This window comes from Psammomys obesus, unplaced genomic scaffold (genome assembly GCF_907164565.1).
Source record: "Psammomys obesus unplaced genomic scaffold, mPsaObe1.curated_primary_1811, whole genome shotgun sequence".
Taxonomy (NCBI): domain Eukaryota; kingdom Metazoa; phylum Chordata; class Mammalia; order Rodentia; family Muridae; genus Psammomys; species Psammomys obesus.
Genome location: NW_026596034.1, coordinates 3,922,277 through 3,943,890, shown reverse-complemented (window position 1 = coordinate 3,943,890; position 21,614 = coordinate 3,922,277). Strand labels below are relative to the sequence as shown.

The 21,614-nt window shown below is 45.5% G+C and overlaps 1 pseudogene; it reads right to left on the bottom strand.

Annotated features, from left to right (window-relative positions):
• Positions 1 to 18,263: 18,263 nt before the first annotated feature.
• Positions 18,264 to 18,878, bottom strand: LOC129687172 (60S ribosomal protein L29-like; annotated as a pseudogene).
• Between the last annotated feature and the right edge of the window lie 2,736 nt (positions 18,879 to 21,614).

Here is a 21,614-nt window from a genome sequence, read left to right as displayed (position 1 = left end):
GGGATGAGCAAGTGGCAATCTGCCGCCAGCACAGGGGCGAAGACAAGACAAATTCATGGCCATGAGCTAGAGATAGGCAAGGTTGGCTGTAGGCTTAGATTGTTCTTCAAACCTAGTTTGTTTAGGGTTCTTAAGCACCTTTACCTCCCTTCCAACCCTGCAACCTTAGGTAGGAGATTAATAGAGCTGTAGTCCTCTTGTCTACTACCTGCTGATTAGGGTCGGTGGGTCGTTAGGGGATTACCAGACCCAGTCACCAGGATACCAGCAGTCCAGTCCAAAGGCTAACACAGAGTAGCAACAAGAAGTCAGCAAAAGCCGAAAGAACAAGTTGGATTGCCTGGAGTGGCTCCCTGGAATGTTTCTCTCTCAAAGTCAAGTGTTGAAGCACAAAGATCAGCACAGTGATTTCGATCCCAAAAGCAATCTCTCACTCTCTGTGGGCCTTTCCTCAGAGTCCACAAATGTTCTCACTGGCCAAAGTAATGCCCTCGCACATGAGGGGTCAGAGTAAACCATCACGTGGAGTCTCACAGACCGACCTGGGCAAAACATCACGTGCCCAGTTTGTAGCACAACGTCACATGACCACCAGTCTTCAAAGAAACCAGAAATGTCCACTTCCTTTGGCAGCACTGGAGTAGCATGTCTCATATCACGTATCATAGGGAAGGCAGGGTTAATGCCTCATTTGTAACCATGTCCTTGTTGATTTCTGCACTCTGTCCCTGTATTACTCATTCAGAACAAAAGACATATTTTCATGCATATATATACAATTCCTTGGACAACATTTAAAAAACCAAGTGGTCTGGGTACAGTTGAGAAAGAAAGCTTTGGTATCAAGGTACCCTGGGCCAGATCATTACTTACCATAGTCATATGGTGTTAAGGAAGAAAATTAACTTCCCAAGCCTCAAAGTTCTCATTTGTAGCCATCCCATTGAGTTATGGGACATTTGACAAGGAGATCTAGGTAAAGCCCTCTTCCCTACAAAGCAGTCAGTGACTTGTGAGAGCACCTTGTCTTCTGTCTTGAGTCTTTAAATAGGCCATCAAAAGACACTAGTCCTAAACAGGGTGTGTTGGTACACTCCTGTCACTTAGGAAGCTGAGGTAGGAGGATCTTGAGTTCCAGACCAGTCTGGGCTACATAGCAAGGCACTGTCTCAAGAACTGACTGACTGACTGACTGACTTAACTAACACACACCATTCTCTCTCATTCCTGAAGTCAAGTGAAAGCCCAGAGAAGTGACCAGTTTAATGTGTCTGTCAGCTTGTTCTGTCTCAGTCATTCTTCTGGCCAAAACATAGTTTGTGTCATTTGTTACATGTTCTCTTGCCAAATCTTCATTTTAACAAGCTGACAAGCTGAACATTCCTATTCCTATTTCTAGAAGAAAATAAGCTAGGTGCATTAAACTATAGGCCTGGAACTCCCCTGCCTCAGCTTCCCAAATGCTAAGATGGCAGGCATGTTCCATTCTTTCCACTTTAGAACAAATAAGTTTGGATGGAAAACTTATTCTTCAGCCCTGAGACTGTGAACCTGTTAATGTGTAGGTCCTCAAAGATTCTGGTGTGTACCCCCTATCCCAACACACGCACATAGAAATACCCTGGCAGTAAATGACCTTCCTCTTCAAGCAGATTCCAAACCACACCATCGGGTGAAGAGCCCCAAAGAGATGAAATGTGTCTGTTGATTTCCATTTCTGTAATACAACCATAGCAACACCCGTCGAAGTTGGTACACCTTGCTTTTAAAGGTTGCTGTTGATTGACACAGCACATGCAAAGGTGCAAATGAGTTTTGGCTAGCTCCTGACGTGTGCATTCTATCTGACCTTAAACACATGATGTGTTTATTTTCCTGTTTGCAGGCCTGTTATGGCTCTATCACTCTCCACCCCTCCATCATCCAGAGCAGCTTTCTAAAGATAGACAGAAGGTTCCTGCAGGATGCGTGTTCTTTACTCATTAACAGTGATCAGTAAACCCTGTGGTGTTCATTAAAATGTTGCTCTGCAGCACTATAATATTGTTTTTCTTTGAAAGCCAACTTTAGCTGCTGTGAGGTCAAAGAAATACAGAGCAATTACAGAGAAGGTAATCTCACTGCACTTTTCTGAGTGCGTCCTGGGGGTGGGCGAGCGGTTCTGATTTATTGCTACTTGGACCCGCGGCTCTCATTTGAATGAAATTTGCTAGGGCTCTGATCATCCCCCCTAAGGCCATGCAAACTTGAGGTGGGGTAAAGAGCCAAAAAGTGGCAGACCTCTGCACACAGGAGCTGGTGACTTCTGACCTCACCTGGGTTTGCTTTTATGACTTTCATATCCCTGAAGTTATTTAAAAGAAGATGAAATATGACAGGTGCTGGGGTTGGCAAATGCAGCCAGTTGATTGCATTCAGGGCCGCCAGTGGGAACCCCTCCCTGAACATCGTCAGCACATTTGACAGTGCTCCGTTCATTGCTGTCCTCTGCATTTCTTCCCTGACCTGCAGAGCAAAACTGCTGTGCTCACAGGTGGACAAACGTTTGCTTTCTGCTGGCCAGTTTCTCATTTAGGTCTGTCTACCCCAGCCAAGGGTTCAGGTGAGGCTGATTCCTCCTGAACTTTATCAGTATATGGGGATACGTATATGGTGTCTGAATACAGCCAACCAGAAAACCACATTCCTGGGCCATGGTGATAGCTTTCAAGATAGGCATGTGACTTTAAGGGGTCAATGAACACCTTTCCCAGGGCTTTCAAAGAAACTATTGAAAAGAGGATCTCTCTTCTACCAAGAAGTCTAGCATGATGTAAGCCTAGAGCCACCATGTGGGAAGAGCCTGTATTGGTAGAAAATACATGATCCATCAGAGATTGATGGGTTGAAAACAGATGAGGGTTGAAAACAGACCAGGAACTGAATGACAACTTAGTGTAGCCATGCTTGAACCTAACCTAGACTTCTTAGATTGAAGCAATAGTACCAAGATATACTGACTTTGATCTCTGTCTCAATCAAAAGATGCCCAAGTAGCAAAGATATATTTTTACTATGACTTGAGAAGCATAAAGAATATTTTTAGCCTGTAATTCCATCTACAGCAGCTTCTTAAAATTGGAATATCATTATTTGTGACACTCACTTTCTCCAGGAAAAAAAATAATCACATGTCCATAAAGCCTCACCCTAACACCAGCCTCTTGAGAGGCAGGAAGTGAAGCTGAGTGTGTCATGGAAATTAATCTTACCCCAGTTATTAACGAGGTATACAGTCAACAGATGTCGAGTATTGCTGTGCTGGTAGAAGGGCCTGAAGCATGCTGTGATCTCCTGAAACCCAAGCTAGTATTCAACTCTGGTGGCTATCTAACAGCTGATCTACAAGGAGATTTTAATGTTTAGGGATTTTACTATATTCCCAAGCTATGACTTAGTCACGACTCATGAATTATCTCTTCTATTTACCACAAGAGTCATGAAATCTCAACTGTTTTGAGATTCTAAATACAAGTTGATTTTTAAGCTAAAGTATCCTGAGCATTATGCATGTATCAAAAATACTGTGAATGAGCAGAAAATTCATATTTGAGTGAGGTAACCCAGACCCCATTAGTCATCAAATGTTCTCTCTTCTCAGAGGCTTTTAGCTCCAAATCTTCAGATATGAGTGCATATCCTATGGTAACTACAGAAACCAGGAAAGTAAAAAGGGACCATTGTCAGTGTAGGGAGGTAGAGGAGCAATAGAGAAGGGGTGTGTGATCAGAGAAATGGGCTTTTTAATTAAGGGTATGAGATAAACATAGGAGCAACGAGGGTAAAACAACATCAAGGATGTCTAAAAAGGTCATAAGTGATCAAAGTATTAACTAAAAAACTATGATATGCACAAGTCTGTATATAAATATACATATAGAATCTTAATTAAAATTTTTCATTTTTCTCCAAGAGCCAAAGACCATCTAAACGAAAACCCCAACACCAGGCATAAGAAGCCGCCTTTTGAGTTGTTGGTAAGGGTTGTCCAAGAGACTCCCAAAATGTTATAGGCCATTGCTATTACCCTTGGTTGTCCTTAAGAGGTGGAAAGTAAGTTCATATTGCTGAAAACACCGTGCTCCTCAAACTCATGACCCAAAGGCCGCTGAGCTGAAACTGACCTGAAAGTTTTCTCACTGAGAACTATATTTTATGGCACTAGAAGGTACCAAACAAGTTTCCAAAACAAGGAAGCAACCAGCTATGATGCCTATGAATCACCACAACAACTAGCATGGTACAACACTATGGGTGTAGTAGTGGCACACATATCTTGGCAGTAACCAACAGCTCTCTCGTTATACTAAAGGCCTGCTCAACAAGAGAAAAACCATGCCTGCTCCTGGAAACCTATCCAACTACCCAGGGCTAATAGAGTCATAGATCTTGGAGGAAAACATAGACCCACCACTTTACTAAACCAGCATAATCCCTGACTAGCTTCTAAGTTTCTACCCTCTCATCAAGAAAACTTCTGTTTGCAACAGATGGAGACCATTACTGAAAACTACAACCAACCAAAATGCAGAGTTGTGGATCCCTATACCAAAAACATTCACATACAAAAACTCCTGCACCTAAGGAAACATTGTGGAAGAGGGACAGAAAGATTGTAGAAGCCAGAGGATCAGGGAGTTTTCTGTGGAATTGGCTTCTAGTAATGCCAAAAACTATACCCTAAAACATCTCACCAACATGACTGCCTAAACATGACCTGAACAAAGACAACAACAATGGACATGTTAAAGCAGACAGGGGAAATCTGATGAATTCCCAACTCTACACAAATAACTACAGGAGTGCTTACTTAAGAAATGCTGAGAACAGGAGAAATAGTTTTACTCAGGGAAGAGTACTCCAATTGGTTATCCAATACTGAATTGGTTAGCCCTGAAAACACACATATGAGTAATACTATACAGACTGAACATGTTATATTTCTGTATCTAGGAATATATTTATATATGCATATAACAATAACTAATGAAAAAAGAGGTTATGAATTTGAAAGAAAGGAAGGATATATGAGTTGGTTTAGAGGGAGGAAAGGGAAGAGGGAATTATATAGCTATATTCTCAAAATAAAATAAATTTAAAAATGCAAAAACAGTGGATGTCAGTTGACAAGGAGTTGTCTTGAGATGATTAATAGCTGTCTTAGTTAAGATGTCTATTGCTGTGATGAAACACCATAACCAAAAGCAAGTTGAGGGACTGGGGGGGGGGGTTTCTTTGGTTTATGATTTCATGTTGTAATTCATCATCAAAGGAATTCAGGACAGGAACTCGGCAGGGCAGAATCCTGGAAGCAGGAGCTGGCACAGAGGCCAGGGAGGAGTACCGCTTACTGGCCGGCTTCCCCTGGCTTGCTCAGCCTGCTTTCTCACAGAAGCCAGGACCACCAGCCTAGGAATGGCACCGCCACAAAGGGCTGGATCCCTAATTGAGAAGATGCCTTACAGCTGTACCTTATAGCGGCCTTTCCTCAACTGAGGCGCCTTCCTCTCTGATAACTCTCACTCGTGTCAAGTTGACACAGAACCAGCCAGTACAATTACTCAACGTGACAGGCTCCAGAATTACCAAGAAAACAAACGTCTTCCTATGTCTGTAAAGAAATATCCAGATTGATTTAAGAGAGGTGGGAAGACACACCCTAACTGTAGGTGACATCATTCATTCCTTGGGCTGCTATCCTAAACTGAATAAAAAGAAGGACAAGAGAACATCAGCATTCATCATTGTCCCCTTCATGACTACGAATGCAGTATGACCTCACATTCCTGTCACTATAACTTCTCCCACGATTTTGTCTCAAACTGACAGATAAGAAAAACCCCCTCATTCCTTAATTTGCTTTTTTCATGTATTTTGGAAGAGCAACAAGGAAAACTAACTACTGTGATTACCGTGCATCAAGTAAAGAATATGCTAACAGAAACAAAATAAAAAATAAAAATAAAAAAAACCTAGGAACTATTAGTTTCTGGAATTTTCAACTTAATATTTTGTGGCTGTATTCGACAAGACTTGGGACATAAAAGTAGAGGGAAGACTGAACCTCTGCAGTTTGGGTGTCTCCACCTGATGAGCAGATGGGTAACACATAAGTGAAAACTATGAGTCAGGTGCGATGGTGTGCATCTGTAATCCTAGCATCTGGGAAATGGAGGCAGGAGAAGCAAGAGCTCCAGCCCGTCCTCAGCTCTGCAGCACCTTCAAGCTCAGCTTGCACTACACAAGACCCTCTCTCAAAAGAAAACCACAACAACCTGTGTAGTCCTCCAGGGGAGATGGTGATAGCTTCCACAGGGCTCTGGAGACCCTGACCTCTGAGGTTGACAGCCACTTCCACTTTCTGCAGCCCACTTCTGAGCACCCTTTTGGGGGTCAGATCCAGAGGCAGTTAAGTTCAAATTCTGGTTTTCCCACTGTGGTAGTTTGAATTATATTTAGTTTGAGTATATTTGCATGCTTAGTCTCCTCTTGATGTGCTGTCAGCAAAGTATTAGGAGGCGTGGCCTTGTTGGGGGAGGTGTGGCCTTGTTGGAGTTGGTGTGTTACTAGGCTCCTTGAAGTTTCAAACAGGCTCCCAGTGTCTCCCACCTTCCACCTTCTGCCTTCTGCTTGTGTAACTCTCAGCTACTTTTCCAGCAGCACCCTGCCACCTGCCATGATGATTTGATACTGTAATCTAAGCAAGCTCCAATTAAGTATTCTTTTATAAGAGTTTTCTTTCTTGGTCATGGTGTCCCTTCACAGCAATAGAACAGTAACTATGACATTTAGTAACTGGCCAGCCATGTCCTGTAAGTCAGCCACATAGCCTTGATGAAACTGTGCTACTCATCTGTAAAATGCAGGGAGTGGTTGAGCGGCAGGGAAGGTGACATTGCCTATAAAGCATAGGCCAGAAGGTGCTCCATTTTCCTTCTTCTAGTCCTAACTGGGCCACCAAGCCCAACATTATGTACAGTTCACCCACAGCAAGGATCCAGGGACCAAGTGACCCGTCTGGGAAACTAATCTACATCTGCTTCAGTCTTTGACCCAGCTCCAAGCTTCCCTCTAAAGAAATGTAGACTGCTCCTCATAAAACAAACTCTGGTACCCTACCCAAGACCTCTCCAATGTTCCCTAACTGGGCCCACGCTCAGCTCAGGCTGTTGATCATCCCCAGCTGTGTCTTCCTCTGTAGGACTATCTTTGACTGGTGGGAATCTCCTGTCTGGGGATGCCTGCAGGTTAGGTGCACCTGTACCTGTAGCCTGCAGAGACCTACAGGCAGTGACTGGCACCTGGTGCAAAATCTGCTTCTTAAGCCTCAAGATGTCCATATGAACCAACTGTCCGCTGAAATGACTCTTTATTGTACCTTCTCACCTCAGCTTTCTCATTTCCTTGTTAGCCTCTTCTAGAGATACTCTCTCCATCTCCATAAACTCGTTGTATGAGAATTGCCAGGCAGCCCCTGGAAATTTAAGGGGAACCTGACCAGGCACCCTTGAACACTGGACCAGATGTTATCAGAAGAAGAAAGGGCAGCTCCAGGAATCTGTGTGGCAATGAGTCTGGTGCAGTGCCCAGAGCATGAAAGACAAGAGTGAAGCCTTCTGCTATGAAACAACAAGGGCTGGCCAGTTCTGTCTTGCCACATCTGCCTCATGTCTTTCCCCCTTGCTCACCATCCTCCAGCCTCATGTACCTTCTTTCCAATATTATTAAATACCATGCTCTCCATCTCAAGGGACTTTTGCCTTTTCCTCCTTCCAGAAAGCCCCATCCCCAAGTCTCCACCTATCTAAAGCCTCCCTGCAGTCTCAACTCTAGTGACCTTTCTCCCAGAAGTGTCTAAGATCACCTGGCCATTCTTGGCCACATCTCTGTTTTATTTCCTTTATAGTAGTTAACCTTGGAAATGATCCTCAGCCTCTAGAGGATTATTAGGAACATTGATACTTAATAAACATAGTATATGTTTAATAAAACTAAAAGCTAAAACAATGCTCACAGGCCAGGCAGTGCTGACCTACACCTTTAGTCCTAATGCTCAGGAAGGCAGAGGCAGAGGCAGATAAATCTCTTTGAGTTCGAGGCCAGCCTGATCTACAGAGTGAGTTCCAGGACAGCTAAGGCTACACAGAGAAACTCTGTCTCGAAAAAACAAAAGTAATTAATTAATAAAATTTGAAAAAAAAAAGAATGCTCATGGCCATACTTCTGAGTCTCTGTTCCAAGTATCATGTGTGCAGGAGAACACGGTACTAGTCTGGCATGGCATCTCCCTCCTCAAATTCATCAGAGTCATACTACACAGACATGCCCACTAAAGTCCACCTTGGGGTCAAGTACCACTCCTAAGGCAGAAGTTTCGCCTGGGGCGGGGGACACCTCCCTGTGTTTGCATCCCGGGAAGCACAGCTTGAAGCACAGATGCTGCCTGACCGCCAGGTTCCCACCTGCTGCCGCAGTCCCAATGTGCCACCGATTTGACTAGTCTGGCCCCAGTGCTCCATAGCCATATTTCCAGTGACCCATGGTGTAACCGCAGCGCTACATGGGCATGCACTCCAGAGTCTCAAGGTGTGAGCCTATTGTTCCATGCCGGTGGCCCCCACTTCTCCACAGGTGTGCCTCTGCTTCTCAGGCTGCTCCAGGATTTGTCACTGGGACTTAACTCTGGAGATGGGTCTCTCCTTGCTGTCCTGCTTCTCTTCTTCTGCAGTGACATGGGCAGCTTTGGAAACTTCAAGAGCTGCTGCTGAGCTGCTGCACGCTCGTTGTTTGGCTGCCCCCAGCCTGCCCACACTCACACTCACACTCACCGTTCCGTCCAGTTCGTTGCCAAGGATAAAAATGCATTCCCACTGGGTGCTAAGCTGGAGGTGGAGCCTGTGGTCCCCCAAGGCAGACAGCTGTGCGAGATTAAAGCGCACAAATAAAAGCACAGGGAAGTGATGGGGAGACGGTGTCCTGAGGATATTGTCTGAGCCTCCCTTTCTCTAAGCCAGTCTAATGTTCACAGTGTGTGTGTGTGTGTGTGTGTGTGTGTGTGTGTGTACACACACAAACTCGAGACAGCCTACACACGAAGTGTCAGTATGAGCTGCTTCTGTCTTTTCCAACTTGATAAGCTCACATAACAAAATACCTATCAATCTGATATCCTAAGGCCCTACCTGAAAAGAAAAGAGCTTTTGATTGCTCCTTCCGTTCGAATTCAGAACCAATGACTACTTAAGCCACTGAAGTGGGGAACAGGCAGACTTGAAGCCAAAGTGTCTAAGGACACACCCTGATTCATCCATTATTATCAGGTGACCTTGATCAGAACAGGATAGGCTCTGTTTTATTGACCATCCCATAACGTCATTGACCTCCAGTAATCAGCTGTCAATTAACATATGCTAATAAGAGCATAAATAGATAAATAAAATAATAAACTTTGCTCACTGGAACTCCCCATGGTGCACGGGTTGTCTAGAGGTTCGGTCATTTGCCCTCACTTTGAGATGCTGACTGACACAGTGTCTGCTGTATGGAGTGTGTCCAGTCTCCGTGCCACAGTAGGAAAAAAAGAACCAATCATAGGCTAGCTCTTAAAGCTTCACTCTGGAAGAGATGCATGCTAACATTTCATCGGACAAAGCAGGTCATATGACCATACCTAATTTCATAGCAGAAGGAGAATTGTAAAGTCACATACTTAGGGGAAACCCAAGAAAATTCCACTGAACTGCACTAATAACTCCCACGATACACTTGGGTCCACAATGGATTTGCCAAGAATTGTGTCTGACACAAATAAGCAAGTTCTTCTATAGTTACCAATGCACATCATGGCCCTGAGAGGAGTCTCACATCTGCCAGGCCCATCCTCTGAGAAGCTTCCACTGCTGGTGGTGACATTCCTACCCAGGAACTAGACCAGTGTGACCACGTTACAACTGGTGCTAGCACAGAGGATAGCCATGGCTCAGTTACAAGTTTCAGGGTGGACTTGCCCTCAGCCACCAAAAGGGTGTCAATACTTCTGGAGAGTCAAGAAGCAAAGACAGATTGCTACCTCAGGATGCATAACACTGTGGGTTGACCATGTCAGCTCTAGTTTCTGAAAACCCCATAAAAGAGATGTGGCAGTTGGAATGAGACACCCCCACAGTCTCAAGCACCCCATACAGTTGGTCCCCAGTTGGTGGAGCTGTTCGGGCAGTTTAGGAGGCCTGGCCTTGATGGAGGAAGTGTGACACTGGAGGCAGGAACTGAGTTTCCGAATGCACCACTCCCAGTTAGCTCCCTGTGCTTCCTGTTTGTGCAGAGAGAGACATGAGCCCTTGGCTTGCTGCTTCCGTTGCCATGCTTCTCTGCCGTGAGGGTGATGGACTCTTATCCATCCCTTCTCCTATAAGTTGCCTTGCTCATGGTGTTTTTATCATAGCAGCTGCCAGGCAGATTAATTCAGGGCACAAGGGACAGGCCACAGCAAGCACTTCCTCAGAGCACTGGTGTGATGACCTCATCATCACATTCTACTCAGCAAGAGACAGTCCTCAGACAAAACACTCTCGTCTTAAGAGTAAAGGCGCTTGATGGTGGAATTTATTTATTTATTGTTCTTTTGTATGCTTTGAGACAGTCTCAGATACCCTAAGAATGTCTGATCCTCCTGTCTCAGACTCCCAAGTGCTTCGATTACAGGTGTGTGCATTAGCACATCCAGCTGGAGAGAAGGAAGTACTACAGCCCCAAACATCAGCTCCAAGCAACCCCAGTGCTGAGATAGTGAGCACCGAGGCAGCCGATGTCCAGACGCTATGCTTTCCTTCTTTTACTCTTTTTATCTCGTGACTACATCTTCATAACGTTATAATCAAGTGACTTTATGCATACAGTAATTTTCATTCTGCTGAAGGTTGCTCAGCATTCGTGGGCGTTAGTGTTATTTGAACTGTACAAACCCTTTTTTTAAAGAACAGTTTTGTAATAATCATTCATTATTGCTAACAATCTTTCCCCACCTTGTATGTATTTGATTTGATTCCAGAAGTTAAATTACAAATTATGCAGTGATAAATACATCAGGACTGGAGATTTTCCACATTTAGATATATAGAATTATTTCCTTGTACTAGATTGGCAAATATGATGTAATTAAGTGAAAATCTACCAGACAGTTTCTGTTTGTTTTAAACAATAGCTGGTTCCCTTTGACATAAAACCAGGACAGGTTTCTGATAAAGTTTTAGCTTTATGATTTTAGATGACTTAGCCAGTGTGTGTGGACACCTGTTATCCATCCAGGAAGTGCAGAGTGTTGGAGGGAAGCATGCTTAGATTGGGGCTTTCAAAGAGGCAGAGGAGCCAGCCAGTCCCCCAGGAGTCTCACCTGTGGGGAGTTAAGAGAAGGACTTCCCGCTTTGTGACCCAGCTCTGGCATGTCCTCCTCTGTCCTTTCAAGTCATTGGATTTATGGTTGGATTAATCATGTTATGAATTGAATTAAACAAGGCCTTCCTTCCCCCAGGACTCCAGACAGTGGAAATCATGAAATCCTCAGCCGCATGCAGCAGCTTTATTAAAATCTGTCCTAGACAAGAGAGGCAGAGCTGATGGTCCAAGGGGCGGGGCCCAGAGGGAGTCAGGTGCAGAGAGGAGCGCTGGAAGCAGGTGGGAACTCTGGTGTCTGTGCTTTGACAGTTCAGACAAATTGTCTTCTGTTTGTCTTCTGTTGCTGTAATAAACACCATGACCAAAGGCAGCTTGGGGAGAAAAGGGTTTATTTTGCTTATATTTCCAGATCACACACATTGTGAAGGGAAGTCAGGGCAGCAACTCAAGGCAGGGACTGAAGGAGGAAAATGATGCCGAGGCCACGAGGGAGCACTGCTTACTGGCTTGCTCCCTGTGGCTTTCTCAGCCTGCTCTTTTTATAGCGCTCATAACTACCTGCCCAGCGGCAGCACCGCCCACGGTGAGCTGGACCTTCCCACATTAATCATCAATCAAGAAAATGCCCCAAAGCCTTGCCTGCAGGCTAATCTGATGGAGGCCATTTCTCTATTAAAACTCCCTTTTAAATGACCTGAGCTTTTGTTAAATTGGCAAAAAATATAACCAGGGCATAAGTAGGACGTCCAGTTTGGACAAAGCAAGTCTTCTGTCAGAATCCCAAATCTAGCCCATTCTCCATCAGGGAGTTCCATGTAAGAACAAGTGGCCAGGGAGCATTTGTCCACAAGAGCTGGAGGCTTCCGACTTGTCCATTGCATGTGTAATTTTGGGCCCTTGTTATCTTTCACCACGATACGAATATATATGGATGCACACTCAATATAGAATGTCAAACTTATAATCAGCTATATGCCACTTATTTATATATAGTATACGTTTGTCAAATATGTATTATATATATGGTCAACTAGACATATACAGTCAAATATCTGATACATGACTCATGTGTTTGAATAGCTGCCGGAGTGCAGACTCAAAGAGGCACACGCAACCATAGCCAGCCTGGAAAGTGATCACAAACAATGCTATCCTGGTCTGTACACTCTTACTATAATAGATTTTTGTCTTTACTTTAGAGTACAGTGCTCTGCTATACTCTGTGTCACTGTGCTGTGCCACTCTGCTTGCAATGTCTTTTGATTACACTGAGGTCATATCAAGTGGCTGGCCCATCACTTCTAGGAGGTGGAAACACTCCATGATGGCCACACGTAGCAATACAGTGCTCTGTTGAGACATTTCTCAGAACACAGTCCTATCACCAAGCAAGATTGCGTATGCTTCTATAAAGGCATATGTAGACATTGCCTGCATATATACTCATATGTACGTATATGCACACATATATACATATATACACATATATACATATATCTGTAATGTACACACTCTCAGAGAGAGAGAGAGAGAGAGACTTTTCCATGGAAAAACTTATGGCATTTTCACACCAAATTCTTGTCTTAACTAAGCCCTAAGTCAATCTTCTTGGTTGACATCTGCTTGGTTCCTGCTTTTGAAAGGGTTCATTTTCCTCAGCTCTCCCTATGCCTTGGTTAAGGTTGAATGCTATCCTTTGCTGACAGTGCCAACAGCATCCTGGATCTTGCCTTCTCTCTGGAGTGAACAGTGTCACTGAGTTCTGAGGGCTGGCATTTCTCAGCCCTCTGGAGAGCTAGGAGCAGTTTTTTTTTCAGATGCATGATCTCTAGCTCCTGGCCAGCCCATTGACTACAGCAGGCAGAGTGGGTGAGTAGGTGACTGTGTTTATATCATCCAGAATCAGGATGATCTGTCTAGATTCATCCCACCAATGTTGGGTGGGAACATGACAGTAGGGGTGTGGTCAGAGGAGATAGACAGGAAGGGCTCTGCTAGCTAGGCAGAGACAGGGGTTATCTCTGGTTCCCCAAAGCCATACCCTATGCTTTCTAAACACTCCAAGAACCCATCAGAAAGCGCTTTAACAGACCTTTGCAGAATGAAGTGACTCATACTCCTTTTGGGCACACCTAATCAGCCAATAAACTACAAATGAATAGTAGAGGGAGGAGAGATAGCCTCACACAGAGCCCTAGCTTTCCTCAGGGACTAGGGCTAAGTTACAATTTCCTCTGGAGTTTCAGGCAGTTTCTCCCTTCAGTACAAGGCTGTTCTTAGCTTTGACATGTAGGCAAGTACTTTTTCCTGCAGCTACCTGGGAAGGGTTCCTTTTGTGGGGCATACAGCTGGTTTGTGGTGTGACCTTCAGCTGTCCTTCAAAGGACAGGACAGGAAAACTGCAGGATTAGTCCAGCCTTCTCCAGGACTGAGAAATCTGCAAAGGCACTGGGTTTCCAGCTCGAGGGTAAATGCCTGCTTCAACCTCTGCACCAAGGACTATTTATGTGGACCCTAGGTATGTCCTAGGAGGAATCCCCTGTCCTGCCAAGAAAGGACAAGGCTGGGCATCTGAGCACCTAGTCAGTGCCTGCTGGGTGCCAGGCTTGCAGTCAAGTGATTCAGAGAGTGAAAACATTTTTTGTTTGGCTGAAATACATTTCTCCATGACATTGGAATATCTCTCATCTCCCAGGTCTGTTACCACTTCATCTCAGAAATCCTAGGGCACAGCTTTCTCTACCATGCCAATATCTGCTCACTGACACATGAGGCCATAGTAGGAAAGCTCAGCTCACGTTTCTCTCTGTAGAAAGCCAGTATGTTCTGTTCTAGGGGCTGTAACTATGGTTCTTTCATTTCAAGTGATGTGATTTAAGCTTTTTGCAGGATGGAAAGTTCTGGGCATGAGATACACAACAAAGTGAAAATGCTTGACACTGATATGTCTAGAAAGGGTAGAGCTGGGGTGGAAACACAACTGAACTGGAACTCCAGCACACTGTTGATGTATCAAATGGCACAGCTGCCACAGAAAACAGAGAGATTAAACCTAGAACTACCATACAGCCTGGCAATCCTACCTTGGTATGCTGGAATTATCCCCTGGAATTGGAAATAGGATTCAAATAGATTCTTGCATAGCCATAGCCACTGAAGCATCATTCACAATAGTCAAGAGATGGACGTAGCCTAAATGTTCATTCAGAGATAAGGAAAAGTGGTGCATACACAGAATGGAATATCAGTAAGCCTTATTAAAAAAAAATCCTGCTAAGCAAAAACAAGGCAGTCACCAGCAATTGCCACACAATTCTGTTTTCCTGAATTGTCTAAAGGACCAAGCACGTAGTGTAAAAGCCAAAGAGGGATGTCAGGGGGCAGCTTAGTGGCTGTGAACTATCTGGCAGTGTAGGGGCCTTTTGCAGGGTCCACAGCTTAGCAAGTTCATGAGGCTGACAGTGTTCTATTGTATACCTGGAAACTGTTGAGAAAATGATTTTATGTTATTTTTGCCACAATAGGAAATAAAGAATATACCATACAAATATTTCCATGCTAATAAACACTGCAAAAATAATCACAATTAAGACAGCAAATTTTCTGTTAAGCGTCTTCTACCACTGGTTTTTTTTTTAAATTTCTATAAATGGTTTAGCCAAAAAGAAACTTTAAAGACTCATGTTGTTAAAAAGAATGATGTAGGCTGACTCAGTCGGAGAACTCACCACGTGAATCACCAGCCACCAGGATCTCATCTCCTTGCTGGAAAGGACCAGAAGCCTAAAGCCATGGAGTGCTGAGGTCCTGGGCAGGAAGCCCACAGGAACCAGCAGGACATCCAGAAACCAGAAGCCACCTTCTCCAGGGGCCCCGGCCTGGCTCCTCCTTCCCCTCTGGACTTAGGCCCCAACTCTGCGTTCCTCAGTTTCTCTCCCCCCCGCCCCGTGCCCATAAGGCTAGAACATTAGTCAAGCCCTATTCTGAGTCTTTTCATCAGTAACCTTGCATGATTCTTTCCCTAAGTTTTACATTTTTCTTTCTTCCTTCTTTTGTTTTAAAATCCTGAAAAAAAATTCACACACCTTCCATATGGTGCCCTTCCTGGAGGCTGGCCAAGTCCCCAGCTCCCCAAGGCCTGTGTCATGCATATGCATGGCCAGGAAGGTTGTTCAGACACCCACTGCGTGATCACAGCCTGTCTGCTCAATGTGCCCATGTTGGCTAGCCCAGCACCCCACCCCGTCTGTCCCCAAATCACCACCACACTATCAGGCCTCGGAATTAGTGTCACTCAATAATCCTTCAGGTCCATGGGATCACACATGCTGCAGGGGTGAGCGGGGGGGGAGAAAAGGGTGGTAGGAGATACTACATGGCCAGCCACACATTCATCATATTCATGGGTGGCCTCAAACCCAAGACAGGACACTTTCACCAGGGGACGTGAGACACAAAACACAGCAGCACACAAGAGGACTGGGAGGAGGCCCCTCATGCTTCCACATCAAACATGAGTCCACCTGGACAGACCTACTGTGTGTGCTATGAATTAACGTTGAAAAGCATCCACAGGGCAGGCGAGATGGTTCAGCTGGTAAATGCCCTTGCCACACAAGCCTGGTGACCCTTACCGTAGTAGATGAAGAGAACCAACTCCTAAAAGTTGTTCTATGATTTCTAACCGAGCAGGGTAGCAGGCGTGTGCATGTCTGTACTCACACATATACAATAATGATAAATAAAAAGTGTGCCTTTGATCCCAGCACTTGGGTGGCAGAGATAGGTGGATTTATTTTTTTATTTTTTTTTAATTTTTCTTTTTCTTTTTAGTTACAATTTGTTAACTCTGTGTCCCAGCTGTATCCCGCTCCCTCATTCCCTCCCGATAGGTAGATTTATGTGAGTTCAAGGCCAGCCAGAGATACATGAAACCTTGCCTTACAATCAATAAATTGAGATAGCTGCAACTGCCTTGTGGCTATCAAATTGCACTGTGGAACATTGACTGTGGTAGAACACAAACCAGAGCGAACGCTGGTGGATAGGTAGCCAGCATTCAGATCATAATTAGCGTAACACCGTCTGGTTTTGTGAGAAGTTGGGAATTGCTGGGCATTTGCCATAAAAGTTCTGGCATAATTCATGAAAATGGCTCAGCAGAGTAAACCACTGCTGTATCTGCCTTTGAGTTAAAGAACTAATCTGTTCAAGCACAATGGGGTTCGATTTCATTGTTTGGTTTCTGTTGCTGTGGTAAACATCACGAGCAAGACAGCTTGAGGAGGAGTTTATTTCATCTTATGCTTCTCGGTCATTATACAGCATTGAAGGAAGTTGGGGTAGGGACCAAAGCAGAAGCAGAGGCAGGAGCAGAGGAGGAATGCTGCATACTAGCTCATTCAGCTACCTGCCATGACCTACAGCAAACAGCAACCAAGAAGATGCCCCACAGAAATGCCAACAGGCCAACTTACTGCAAGGAACTCCTCAGAGTCCTATTTTTCAGTTGTGAGCTCAGCCTTTAAAGGCCGAGCCATCTCTCCAACCTGAGATCCCCTCTTGCAGTCTCTGTTTGTATCAAGTTAACTAAAACTATCCAGCACAAATCTGTTGCCAGGTTTTAGCACCTCCTGATTCCCTGATATATAGAAGGTACAAGGATACAGAGACTATTTGGGCTTTTTACTCCTGGGTCTTCTCAACCCTATAGTGTAAGATGCTTCTGGGAAGGAGAGATAAAGCACAGGGAAATGAGCAGCCAGGCTGCAGTCTGCAGGCAACAGAGCTGTGCTGGCTGCAGAGTTGTCACTGAAGGAGATGGCAATTTATCTAAGCACTTCAAGAGGGAGCTGTATACAGCATTCAGGATCTGACATGAGCCATGGACTACCTACAGTAACCTTTCTAGGGCATAAATAAATGAAGGGTAGAATGGTGAAGGATCTCTCCAAGCAGCACTGTGGTATCAAATTAACAACTACATGCCAGATCAACATAGAATAGAATAAGGAGGCCCATGTAGAAACACCTTCCCCTTAGTTAACTTGATACAAGCAGACAGAAAGAAGGAATCTCAGGCTGGAGAGATGGCACAGCCATTAAAGGCTAGGCTCACAACCGACAATAGAAGGACTCTGAGGAACTGATTGCAGGAGGTTGGCCTTTGGCATGTCTGTGGGACATTTTCTTGGTTGCTGTTTGATGTAGGCCATGGGCCCTGGGCTGTATAAGATAGAGCAAAGATTTGCTTGAACACTCAGATGTCTGTCTTGACTTTTATTGGGCAACTGATTTGCTTCCTTCATGTGCCCCACACCAAAACACTAAGCTTGAGGCCTGCTCGGACTACATAGTAAATTCTATGCCAGCCTATATAACGGGACCCTGTCTACCAACAATCAGAAGCTCATTTCCCTGAGAGGGAAGGACTGCCTCGATTTATCCCACCAGCACTGACACACACACACCATGTGCCAGCTTATCAGGAAGTTACCTGTTCCTTAAGAATCCTGAGAAAAAACCACAGGATGTTGTAAGTCTGCACTGGCCAGCTCATCTGCTTTCTGTGGGCCCTGTGATGGCATATCCTGCCTTACTCTTGACTCTGTGAGTCCATTAGGTCTGTTGGGAACAAGCAAAATAAACTTGTCCTAAGTGCTACCATTTTGGTTTCAGACTCCATTTTAATCACAGGATGAAACCAGGTTCCCAGACCCTAAGGGAACTGGGAACTTCCCAGTAGCTGATCAGCTTCCATTATTCATCATTTGTTACCCAAAACATAATGACTGTTCCTGACCAGCTTCCATTATTCATCTTTTTTTTTTTTACAGATCTTTCCTCAGGTTTATTTGTAAAAACAGCATAGGACACTGGTCATCTGTAAATAGTGTGTAGGTGGGTGTGTCACACCAGTCCGTCTGTCTTCACATTAGTAGAACCATTTCCTATGGGGCCTTCACAGGGGCCTGGGCACCTTTGGGAGCCTGAGCTGGAGCTGGAGCTGGAGCCTTGCCCTTAGCTGGAGCTGTGGCCTCTGCCTTGGTTTGAACCTTGGGCTTTGATTTGCAGAGCCTACAACCCTTAGCCATGTAGCTTCGAATCTGCTTCCCAAGCTTGGGGTGAGCGATGAAAACCAGGCGGCTGAATTTGCGGCTGGGGGCCTTTGGCATCTTGGGTTTAACAGCTGCAGGCTTCACAAGGGCCTTGATGGCCTCTGCTCACACACTCATTGCCTTTGCGTTGTTTGCTTGCATCTTCTTCAGGCCTTTCTTGTTGTGCTTCTTGGCAAAGCGCATGTTCCTCAAGAATTTGGGGTCCACCCCCTTAAGAGATTCGTATCGTTGTGACCGGGGTTTCTTGATGCCATTTCTGTGCCATTTGTGGGACTGGTTGTGTGTGGTGTGGTTCTTGGACTTGGCCATGTTTGCACAGTAACCCGCGGCTCCCCCAGCGTCCGGGACCGGAAGAGAAAGCCCATTATTCATCTTTTGTTCCCCCAAATATAATGACTTTTCCAAAAGTACAATGACTGTTCCTGACCAGTTTTTGATACTCATCTTTTGTTCCCCAAAACATGCCTTTCCCAACAGAAAGAGAACAAATGGATTTGATACGTTGGACTATAAAACCTACACTTTGTATCAGCTGACAAGGATCAGCCACATAAGGAAAGCCCTTATCCCTAAATCCTGAGAGGTGGAAAATATAACTGTAACGTGGCACAGATTTTGTGGTTTTCAAGCTTCAAAGTATCTATGATTCTGGCTCAATGTCAAGGTTCACTTCCTAAGTCTGTTCTGTGGCTCTAATCGATCAGTAGTGGCTTGATTACAATAGCTACAAAGTACTAACACTTCCACAAAGATTTACTCAAATTGAGATAACAAACAAAGCATAAGAGGCTGGCTTAAGAGATGTTTAGAAAACCATCTACCAAGCCTGCAGTCCCTAGATCTGATGTCCTGGAAGTCCAACTGTGTTTGACTGAGCCCACAGGAAATGGCTAAGAGGAAAATGTCAGCAATGAAGGCTCTTATGGCCCAAGAGGGCCATTGAAACAATTAGGGTATGCCTTATGGACAGGTGTGATCTGGCAGGAAGCAAAGCCATATGCAGAGACCCCTTCTAGGATTACATCCATGTGGGTTGCCCTGGTGCTGACAGCACAAGGGAATTAAGGATGGAGCCAGGGATCTAAGAAGCAGTCACACTTTCTTTTCCTGTTGCAATAATAAAAGTCCCTGACACAAGCTACTTAAGAAAGACTAGATTAATGTCGGTCACAGTTCTTCAGGTTGCACTATCCTAGTGGGAGAATCAGAGCACCAGGAGGTCGAGGGAGCCAGTCAGGTGACATCCATCATCAGGAACAGAGAACAGTGAGTGTTTGCAGACTGCTCAGCACCTTGTCTCTGCATAGAGCCCAGGACCAGCAAGGGAATTCTATCATCCACATTGGGTGCAGCATCTATCCTTATTTAATGCAATCAAGACAACCCACATACATAGGCCCATCTCCAAGATGATTCTAGAGCCTGTCAAGTTGACAATTAGCACTAGCCATCACAGGAGCCTAGCAGAAATGGATGTGCTCAAAAGGAGGAGATGTGGGAAATGAGGAAAGGGACGATCTGTAAGCTTCTGTTTGGAGAACTGGGGGACCATGAAATAGGAAGAGAGAGTATCTGAAGACCTACCAGCCTCAACAAGAAAATTTCTGGCTCCCATCTGCCCTGAACACTGACATAGATTGACACAAGGTAACCGCTCTCTGCCAGCAGGAGTGCCCAGATGAGTTGACCTCACTCCCATCCCCTAAGGGGCAGCCCAGACCATAGCTTCCAACTGTGGATCAAAACCCTGATCTTCCACACTTGGCCCACTCCTAGATTCTCAGTATCATATATTCCACCCTGAGGGGGCCCAGAAGGAGGGGGAATCCTGCACCATGCTGGGAGGAAGCCAGGCTGTGTTCTAGCACTGGGGGTAGAATGCTGAGCCAGCTGCAACCTTTCCTGCCAACCAGCCCTCTTCTCCTGCCCAAGGGAGTCCTCCACCCTCTGAGGCCCTCCTCCATCCCAGGTGCTTCTCCACCCCAAAGCAGTCCTCCACAGTACCCCAGGATACTCCTCCACCCTGAATCAGTCTTCCATCCCTCAGGCTGGGAGTTCACGCCCACTCAATCAATCCTTGGACTTTGAAGGAAAACTTTATTGGACTTATTACTAATGACTGTCAGTCTTTCTGGATCAAACTGCAGCCTGCAAGCCCAAGTAGATGGCCTGCCTGCTGGGAAAGTTCTCACAGTGTGAGTGTTGAAACAATGAGTTTCCGTCACCAAGTCCCACCAGTATCTTGCTGCCGGGCACTCAGGTGCCACATCAAAGCACTCTCTGAACAGTGTCTGGTGGCTGGAGGAAGTCTGAGGATGACCACAGGCTTTGGTATGAGACTCAAGTTGCAGGAGGCCCATTCCACCCCTGTAAGCTGCACAACCTTGTTCGGACAACTCAGCCCATTTTAGGGGATCCCTCAAATGTCAGACGGGATCCCCCGAGGCAGCAGTGTGTGCATCTGTCAGCCCTTTGTTCCTGGATAACCCTCTAAAATGTCTTTTAATCCTTATCATCATTCGACGGGCAAGAACACTCGGGCTCGCTGATGAAGCCTTTCCTCCAAATGGCGGGACCATGCCTTGAAGGGACACGTGGTTAGCGTCCGCCCTTCTTTATGCGTCCTGCTGACCATTCTGCCATGTGGGGGTGGGGTCCTCAGGACAAGCCCAAGGTGCTGTGAGGCGGAGGTCTCAGCAGGCTGCTGCTGACTTGGAACACCTGAGGCAGCCTGTCTGGGAAGATGGAGGACGGCTGAATATCGGCTCACCGTGTGCGGCAGTCATGGAGGCTCCGCTCCTAAACCTTCCGTGATCCTATGCCAATATCTAGTTCCCCGACTGGTCTTCAGAGCACCTCAGCCTACCCACGGCCTCCGGTGCAGGCACACCTTTCCCAGGAGCTGACACGCCTGTCAGTCCTGCTACTTGACAAGTAAATCCAGCCTGTAGTGTGACTCCCACCCCAGAGCCTCCCAGGCAACCCCATTCTGCGCATGCCCACGCCAGCACCAGGCCCTTCTGCAGAACCTAGTTGAGAAATTGAGATTTAATCCCTGGCAGACTC